We start from the raw sequence: 10299 nt of genomic DNA, 5'->3' as shown, positions 1-10299 counted from the left end.
CACATATGAATGAGATCATACAGTATCTGTTCTTCTCTATTTGACTTACCCCACTTAGTGTAATGCTCTGAAAGTTCATCAGTGTTGTATGCAAATGGCAGGATTTCTTTCATCTTTAGGCTGAATAATATTGCATGATAGATTGATCAATCATTGATCGCTAGATAACAAATTCTTTATCCACTGATCCATCATGGACACTTAGGTTGTTTCCATGTGTTGGCTATTATAAACAATGCTGTAATGAACGTGGGGATATATCTTCAACAGTATAACTTATATTTTCATTCCTTAGGATGTATACCCAGAAATGGGATTGCTGAATCATATGGAAGTTATATTTTTAATTTTTTGAGAAACTTTGCCATACTGTTTTTCATAGTGGCTGTACCAATTTATATTCCTTCCAACAGTGCACAGGACTGCCTTTTCTCCATTTCCTCACCACCATTTATCATCACATGTATTTTTGATACTAGCCATTCTAACAGGTGTGAAGTGATATCTTATTGAGGCTTTGATTTTCATTTTCCAGATGATCAGTAATGTTGAACACCTTTCGAGGCACCTGTTGGCTACTTCTGTATCTTCTTGGGAAAAAAAGCCAATTCAGGTCCTTTGCCCATTTTTAAATTAGATTTGAATTTTATTTTTGGTTTTTGTTTTGTTTTGTTTTTGCTACTAGTTGTAGGAGTTCCTCATATATCCGGGATATTAACCCCTTACCAGATACATGATTTGCAAATATTTTGTCCCATTCTATAGGCTGTCTTTTCATTCTGTTGATTGTTTCTTTCGCTGCAAGCTTTTTAGTTTGGTGTAGTTCTTCTTGTTGATTTTTATTTTTTGTTGTTTGTGCTTGTGTCATACCAGTAAATCATTGCTAAGTCCAATGTCAAGGAGGTTCTTCCCTGTTTTCTTCTAGGAGATTTGCAGTACATCAGGTCTTCTGTTTAAGTCTTTTATCTCTTTTGAGTTAATTTCTGTGGGCAGTATAAAATAGTATAAAATGAGTTAACTTTTGGGAGCAATACTGTCTTGCCCATCAACAGATGATGGATAAAGATATAGTATACATCTTCTACCACTATATTTATATATTATATATTATTGGAATTTTATTCTGTCATGAGAAAAAAGGGCATCCAGCCATTTGCAACAACATGGATGGACCTTGAGGACATTATGCTAAGTAAGATAAGTCAGACAGATAAAGACAAATATTGTATTGTATCTCTTATATGTGAAATCTAAAAGCCCATCTTCTGAAACATAGAGGAAATGACGGTTAATGATGGTTAACATAGAGGAAATGATGGTTACCAGAGGGGGATAGGACAGATGCTGTTTAAGGATACAAGACTGCAATGAGTAGTTAATAAGCCCTGGAAATCTAATGCAAAATATTGTGAATATAGACAACAATACTATATTATTATCATCCAGCTTGCTAAGAGACTAGACCTTAATTTTTCCAACCACTAAAAAAAAATGGTAATTATGCAACATGACAGAGGTGCTATTTATCACTACAATGGCAATCACAGTATATACATCTATCAAACTAACATGGTATACACCTTAAATTTGCACGATGATATATGTCAAATATATTTCAATAAAAATATAAAAAAGTAAATTCACAATTAAAAATGAATAAATTTAAACTGTCAATAGTTTATTCGAAAACATTCGCTAAGAACCGTTTTAGACTGAATGTTTTTATTCCTCCAAAATTCTTATCTTGGAGCTCCAACCCCCAATGTGATGGTATTTAGAGATGGGGGCTCCCCGGAGGTAAAAAGGGTTAGATAAGTCCAGGTGGGGCCTTGGTCTGATGAGGTTGGTAGTATTATTAAAAAAGATACCAGAATGCTTATCTCTCTGCACCAGCACAAAGAAGAGATCATATGCACACACACACAGGGAGATGGCACCTGCTTACAAGCCACAAGAGGCTTCAGAATGAAGCCTATTTTGCTGGCCCCTTAACCCTGGACTTCCCAACCTTGAATTAAGAAATAAGTTGCTGTTGTTTAAGCTATCCACTTTATAGTATTTTGTTATGGCAGCTTGAGCTAATACAAGAACCTACTATTTTCTAAGCATTGCAATAGACAGTGGGGCACCAATCACAGTAAGAGACACCAAGTCCTCACTGTGTTAGCATGTACACAGAATGTTGCTTAAGGTCATGAATGTGGATGATATCACCTACAAAGAAATTTTACATAAAGAAAAAAAGAAGGTAAATAGATCAAAGGAAGGAGGAGAGAAGAAAAGTGGAGAAGGGAAGAGGAGAGAGGGAGAGAGAGAGAGAGAGTGCCTTATACGACTCCAAAGTTTAAAGTTCAAGCACATGAGGAAGAACCAGCAAAGACTCAGCCCATGGCTGGGACTCTGATGTCAAGGGACATTAACTAAGAAAAAGGTGGCAATGAACAATTAAATCAACTGCTGATGTGAGATCAAGTAACTGGAAGGCAGAAAGTGTTCTTTCCTTTGGCCACTGCAAGTTATCATTAATCTTGACAAGAGTAGCTGTGGAGCTTGAGAATGTGTCTCAGATCAAAGTGGACTTAAAAGGGCAGTGAAGAAGCGAAGACAGAATGCCTACACTTTCTTTTTAAGAAGTACTGATGGGAAAGGGAACAGGAAAGGGTGGGGGATAATGTAAGAAAGAAGACATACAATTTTAAGATATAATCATGTTCATATGAAAATGAAAAAATCTAACAAAGGAGAAGTTTGATAATGCAGAAAAGAGAGGAAAAATTTAAAGAATGAAGTCCATGAGTAAGCAAAAGCAGAAAGGTAACATTTACCTCTGATAGGAGCCAGAGAATAAAAAAATATATATATCTATCTACCTATCTATCCATATCTATCTATCTATCTATCTATATAAAGGAAGACAGTGGAGACAGATGTAGGCCAGGCTACAGGTTTGGGGGACGGAGTGAGAAAATGCAGTTTTCAACTAGTGGCTTTTATTTTCTCAACAAAATACAATAATTTAATATATATTTTCATGCTTTCCTACTCCCAACTTGCTACAAATAAACCACTTAGCCATCCATCAGCAAACACAGGATCATGATTTAGTACTGTTACAGCTTCAAAAAGAAAGAATAAATTAACATTTAAGTGTTTTACTATCCAAAAGTTTTTTCTGAAGCCCACACAAGAAAAAAAAAATACTACATTTGAAATCCAGAGGTTTTATTTTGAAAGATACAGAACTTATTGAGATTAAAAAAAAAAAGAAAAGAAAAGAAAAGAAAAGAAAAGAAACAAGTAGGAGGAGAGGGAGAAAAATGGCTGAGAACTAAAAAGGAAAGTTCTGAAGGAAGCAAGATGGAGACTTTATGCTACAACAGTGATACATTGGAAAGATAACAGAGGAATGCTCTGGCTCATCCCAGGATGAGACTAGATGACAGTGCCCTGGTTCATGAGGCATAAGAGAAAGGGGTAAGAGCTAATGTCTTTGGGGTGGGTCAGTAGATACTGGGACATAGAACAAGAACCGGTGTGTGGAGGGAGAGAGGGGCATATAAATGTGATCCCAGACCTTTATGAATACTGAGAGGCTGGACACTCTGCCCAACCTGTGTCCTGAAGACATTCTTCACTAAGCTGAGTAGAGCTCTGGGTTAGATAAGAGTACAGGAATGTGTCTCAAAGTGACTTCCCAGGAAAGCTTGGAAGGTAATCAGAATACGCTATCTGGATGATGGGCATTAAGGAGGGCCCTTGATGTAATGAGAACTGGCTGTTATACGCAACTGATGAATCACTAAACTTTACCTTTGAAACTAATAATAGACCACATGTTAATTGATTTAAAATTTTTTTTTAAATATGCCATCCCAATGTTTGCCATTTCTGCATGAGAATTATTTTGAATTGAAGGCAACTGAAAAACACCAGACCTAGGAAAGCTCTCTTCCACTTTCTCCCTAAAGGTGGGGCATAGATTTCCCTTTCTGATGGTATCTTTCTTCCCACCCACACCAGGAAGAGCGAGCTCAACTCTTACCACTGGAGATGGCATCAACTTGAATCTCATTAGCAAGTCTTACTGAAATAACCCTTACTTTCCATTAATTTCCTTCATATATTTACTTCAGCAGAAGTTACCGCTCCTAGAAGCCCAACCCCTTTATTTTTGTATTGTCATTTCTCCACAGATTTGTCACTCTTCACATGGGCTTAATTGCTTCTTTGGGTTTTTCACTTTCTTTTCTGTAAGAATCCTGTCCAGATGTAAAATTAAAATATTAACATCAAATAAAATTTGCATGTTTTTTTCCTCTTGTTTATCTGTCCTTTGTCAGTTTAATTTGCATAGCCCTAGGTGTTGAACCTAAGATGATAAAGAACAAAATTTTCCCCTCCCCTACACTTGGAATTTATGTGTTTATTGAAGAAAAGCAGAGAGGTCAGATGTGAAGCATGCCTGATAAGTCTCTTAAAGGTGGGAAGATAGAAGAGTCTGGAAAAAATAGAGAAACACTGGAAGAGTTGCTCAGGCTACTGAGTGAGTGGAAGGACGATGGGGGTGAATAATCAACCATCCAGCTGATGGGGGTGAATAATCAACCATCCAACCAAGGCAAAAAGGAAAAGCCCTAACAGCCTAAGTAGTAACTGCTTTAGATGTTGCATGTAGAAAGATGCAAATGTCTTTTTCCAGATGCTTGAGCATTCCTTGGCTAAAATCTTTAACTAGAACTTGATCATATGATAAGAGCAATTATTATTAGGGCACAGCACACCTCCACTCCTCATCTGGAAAAGTAAATGAACTTCTGGCTAGAAGTTGTCAGGGAAGAAATAAATGGTAAAGTCCTTCAAAGAGTTAGAATTGAACTCTTGAGTTTCTTCATTTGTACATCCTTGTAGAAGATTTATTTCATTACTCAATGAAAACAAAGCAATTTTCTTTCTGTTTCTGTTTACCTTTGGTGCACTTGGCATTTGACTACACATTTCTGGACTCTGAATCACAGCTTTTCAGGGATTTGATGTTAACCACTAAAGGGGTATGGAACAGTAAGCTAATTATAATTATGCTCCTAATCCTGGTATTATACCATAATACGAAGATAAAATTATTATACCATAATAAGAAGATAAAAGGAAAAATAAGATCTAACTAAGCAATTGTTCAGTGAATTTTTTGAAAAGACACAATGTATATATTCTATACACATGAACTTCTTGAATAATTTTTAAACTTCCATTATTTTCTAACTTTATTCCAATAAAAAAGCTCTTTGAGATGAATGAAATATTTTTTTCTAAATAAATACCTTCATCTTTCTCTTAATTTAAACTTTAGGATAATTTTAGTAAATAATAATTGTTTTTCATTGTACAATAATCTCCCTAATTACTGACTTGAGCTCTAAATTATAAAACATAGAGGATGAAATTTTGAGAGAGGTAGTAAACAAAATTCTATAGGGAAGGAGATTATTACACAGAGCTCGTTTGGTAAAGCATTTCAACTGCCCTAATTTGAAAATAATCTATCTCTTTCTGAGATATCTCTTCCATTTGGATGGACTTCCCACTTAAACAGAGCTAAGGCAATTTCATTTGTGATGCTGGGTAAGGTGTTGCAACTACCTGGTTTGGGACGTTTTCACTACAGTCTTAGGGAGAGAAAGAAGCTGAGATGGTGGGAAGAGGTGGGGGAAAGGCAGGGACAGAAAAGCCCTGCTTATTTATTTGCAAATCTCTCTTCCTTGTTGATTTATAAAGAGACAATCATTGCCAGCCTTAGGCTCTATCACTTCCCTTTTTTATAACCTTAAGTAGGTTCCCAGGGCAAGATCTCCAATAACCTGAGTCAAAAACCATTCTCTCTTATTAGATGAAGTTGACAAGATGACCGAGAATAATTATATCTATTCACAAAGCAAAATCAAGATGTTAGTCCAGTCTGTGGTGAGAAACCAGGTATCTAGCTACAGGCAAAGGCACAGTCACGAATCTCTAATAAAAACATAATGAAAAGAAAACAGGACTCATTCACTGAAATATAGTTATCTCCATAAAGCCACCCCTTCATCTGGGTGGCACTCACCTAGTCTGGAACAAGAGTCAATAGGTGAGAGTAATTTGTTTAAAAAAAAAAAAAAAAAAAAAGAATCACTATGGACTACTTGGATTCTTTGCCTAAAACAAAACAAAACAAAAAGTCTATTTAACACCAACATTTTCCATTTGTTCTTTGGGGTATAAGAGACTATGCCCTTAATATTAAGAATATTTACACTGACCTGAGAATGAGTGAATAGAGTTCCAAAGCTTTATGGTTCCTTTAATGACTCCAGAAGGATTTATTGAACACCTACTTGGTGAGAAACATGATACCAGGTCTTGTAACACACATCAGAATATATTATGTTCTAACATATCCTCAGAAAATAATAAGTAAACCTCATGAAATGCAACCACTTTTAGACTGTGATATGAGTGCAAAAAATGAGAGGGATTCCTTTTGGCTTTGACTTCAGGAAGGGTGACCTCTGAGCAGATACACAAACTAACATCTTCCAAATAAAGGAAATGGAGAGATTCAAAGAGTAGAAAGGTAAGGGAAAATTTACTGGGTGGCAGGAGAGAAGGGTTCATTGGGAGCATTATGAACATTGAGGCTGAAAAGTTAGGGAAGGTATAATGGAGGATTCTAATAGCTTCACTAAGGAATTTAAGACTTGCTTTTATTTTTAACTGCAGCCCTTTTCAGACCCTCTAATAGGTTAATATGCATTGTGACTCTCTAAAAATACAGCATGCCATAATCTCAAATGTTTTGTTCATGAAAACTTGTATATGAGATGTAATGAGACCCTTGCCCATTCATTTCATACACTTAGAGAAACCCTATTTTAGGGGAATTTGAAACTGTTTCACATTGAATGTGATAGCATTAATATTTATTAACAGAATCAGACCAGCCTAAAAGGTATTTGGCTTTATACTTATTAGGGATGATGTAAAAATGGCTGAGTCCTAAATTGGAAGATAATGTAAAGTCTGTCTGGTGCTGTTGGAGCTATCTGACATTTCAACAGCCTCAAAGAAAACAAACAAAAACAAACAAACAAACAAAAACAACAACAAAAAAAAAACAAGCAAACAAAACAAACAAATGGAAAGCTACACTATTTCATTGTCTAGCCTCTGGTGACAGGAACTCAACCAAAGGAACATTTTCATCTTCAAACAGTTTATTATTTTGAACCCAAATCTACTTTTCCAAGCTTGCTAGGTCCTTTTGGGGCAATCACTAAATGCCTAAATCTTCTCCCCTAAAGCCCTTTATGCAGTTGGAAACAATTATCTCATCTCCCCTTAATTTCTCTTTTCCTAGTTCTTTCAATTGTGCATCATCTATGGCATAGTTTTTAGGCCCTCACCAGCACAGCCATTCCTCTCTGGTTCCCTGGATACTCCAGGTTGTCTGTATGTCTCTTGACATGAGATAATTGACATGCATTCCTCCCAGTGTGGCCTGTGCTAAGATTTAACAGTCCAAATTCTGAACATTCTGCATCTATTATCACAGAGAAAAGTCACTGGGGTTAACCTGAATTCAGTATGAAGTTATGATCCATTAAATTACTTAAATACTTTTCCAAAATAAACTTTAACTCAGCCCCATCTCCTACAACTTCTTCCTATGTTGCTGCTATTCAAAACTGTTAAAGTTTATCTTTTACCACTAGCATATCCTTCTTTTTCTGGTATAATCTTTTTGATCCTGATTCTGCCAAGTCATTTTGATCTGCCAATTTGATCAGCAGTCTTCACCTAAGACTGGATAAAATATTAGATAGGAATGAACCAAATACAAAACCTTGCAAGGGAACCAGACACTCCTGTTCATGATGTAATTAATCCATTGCTTAGTAAAATGTTATTTATCTACCAAAAGGGAACACCTACCCTACATGAACTGTAAAAAACTAAGGATCACCCAAATCTACTTATCCTACCTCTGCCTCAGTGCACCAAGAAAAGAAAGGTAAAGGCTACAACATAGCTAGTCAAATATATCTGGCTAGCTCCTCACTTGATACTACTCAGCTTTCAATACGTCTCAGAATTTGTCTTTTCCTTTCTGAAAACTGGAACATCTTTCTGTAGAATTCTAAATTTTCTCTTATTCTCCCTGACTTGGCAAAATTACTGACAATATTTCTGCCATCTTGCCTCCATGCTTTCTTAATATCATGGGACTTTCTCCACTTGGAGCAACAATATCTTTATTCTTAACCTGAATGACAGTATTTTCTTTCTGTTGGAGCAGGAGATCTTAGCTGAGCATCATCTTTAAAACTAATATACTTACCCTGAAGGAAAAGAAAGATATATTCCCTTATCTCTCTTTCTCTGAGCAAGGGCTGCTCTGAGCAAAGGTTACTCATTGACATTTTGAATTAGATAATTCTTTATGGAGAGATGTCCTGCACAAAGCAAGATAATTTTTCTGGCCTTTATCTACATATACTAGTAGCTATACCCTTATCCTAAGTAGTAACATAAAAAAATGTCTCCAGTCATTGACAAATGCCCCATGTGGTGGGGGAAGGAGAGTGCTCTGGTCAAGAACTATAGATCTGAGCTGGAGTTTGCAGAACTTTTCTTTCCTGCTGGTGCGCCCCTTCGGAGCTGAGCCATTGCTGGTTCATAGAGCTTGAAGGATACATCGGCCTTTTTATTTTAACAAAACGGAAGAAAACAAACAGAGCAACAGTATGGATCATTGTGAAGTTCTCAGCAAGAAAGTGACTGAGTTCAAATCGCCAGCGTACGAACAGAGATTCTACTTTGTTAAAAACTTAGTGAATCAACATGGACACAAGAAGATTGTAGAATTGGGCTTTGGGGACGCCACACTTATATGGATGCTGAAATACCACCGCTGCGTTCAGTATCTTGTTGGAGTAGATACTGCTGCCAAATCCTTTGAATGGGGAGGGGGTAGGTTGTCTCCACGAGTGGGGAGTTACACCATTCCTCGGGAACTAGATTTGACTATAACCTTGTATCGTGGTTCTGCTGTACAAAAAGACTCCCGTTTGTGTGGATTTGACTTGATAACATGTACTGAATTGATAAAACACTTAGATTCTGAAAATCTGGCCAAGTTTCCTGAGGTTGTATTTGGGTACTTTTCTCCGAGTATGGTTGTCATCAGCACACCAAACTCTGAATTCAATCCCCCTATTTCCAGCATCAACCTTTAGAGATCCAGATCACAGATTTGAGTGGAAGAGAAAGCACTTGAAGATGTGAGCTTTGGATGTGGCAAAGCTCTCCCATTACTCTGTAGAGTTTTCTGGTGTGGAGGATCCACCAGCAGGAGCTGAGCTTGTTGGATACCGTACCCAAACAGGGGTCTTCAGAAAAACAGAGCAAAGGCAACTGAATTGAGCGTTTCAGAGCCAGAGGAACATGTTTATGAAGTTGTTTATACCACCTCCTACCTGAGTTTACAGCAAAGCAAATACTTCCGGTTTACTCTGAGTATTGGGGCGCTGAAAGCCATCGAGTCGATGAAAAGCCGGTTTCTCCAGGGTCCAAGGAGAAAAGAGGGCGACCGCGTGGTACCGCTTTGCAGCTGCACCCCCCGCCCAGCATGGGTTAACAGAAGCTCAAAGGGCCGAAATAGGGTAGTCCACCAAGCCGCACAGTGTGGGAGAGAAGTTCTAGGTACCTCTGGAAAGACTCCTCACTCAACCGGAAGGTGAACCGCCTGGCGGCGGGCAGCACAGAGAAGCTGCGCACGGTGGTCGCGGAGGGACTGTGGCTAAATGGAGATCAGACCGCCGTGCAGGGGGAGTTGGTTGACTACGCACACAGCGCCTCTTCCATGAGGATTTAGTCAGCCCTGCGCTGGAGCCCTAAGTGAGGCAGCTTAGTTTGCAGTTTTCTCTAACCGTGGGTTTTTTCATAGGCTTTTTGCAGGGCAGTGGAGGGCCCTTAATGTGCTTTTTCGTGTTTGTTAGACCCATGTTGAATGTGACTTTACAAAAATTTTTAAAGCAAACTGGATTATCAAATAAAACCACTAATCCCATTCATGGGGGGGGGGGGGGAGACCTATAGATCTAACCAGAAGCAAACTGAAAAGAATAAACTTTTTGTCTACAGTTTTTCTTTCTAATATGTACTCTTTTTATTTAATTTCATTAAAACTAGTTCAAAGAACAGTACAAAATTAAACTAGGAAAACATGCCTAGAATCCATTGTCATTGTCATCATCATAAACCATC

General features: G+C 37.6%; 1 pseudogene; it reads left to right on the top strand.

Moving 5' to 3' along the window:
- The first annotated feature begins 8777 nt into the window (after positions 1–8777).
- On the top strand, positions 8778–9930 carry LOC116596340 (annotated as a pseudogene).
- Positions 9931–10299: the final 369 nt, after the last annotated feature.

Source organism: Mustela erminea, chromosome 7 (assembly GCF_009829155.1).
Source record: "Mustela erminea isolate mMusErm1 chromosome 7, mMusErm1.Pri, whole genome shotgun sequence".
Lineage (NCBI taxonomy): Eukaryota > Metazoa > Chordata > Mammalia > Carnivora > Mustelidae > Mustela > Mustela erminea.
The sequence above is the reverse complement of the archived record's forward strand: the minus strand, read 5'-3'. Positions and strand labels throughout refer to the sequence as shown.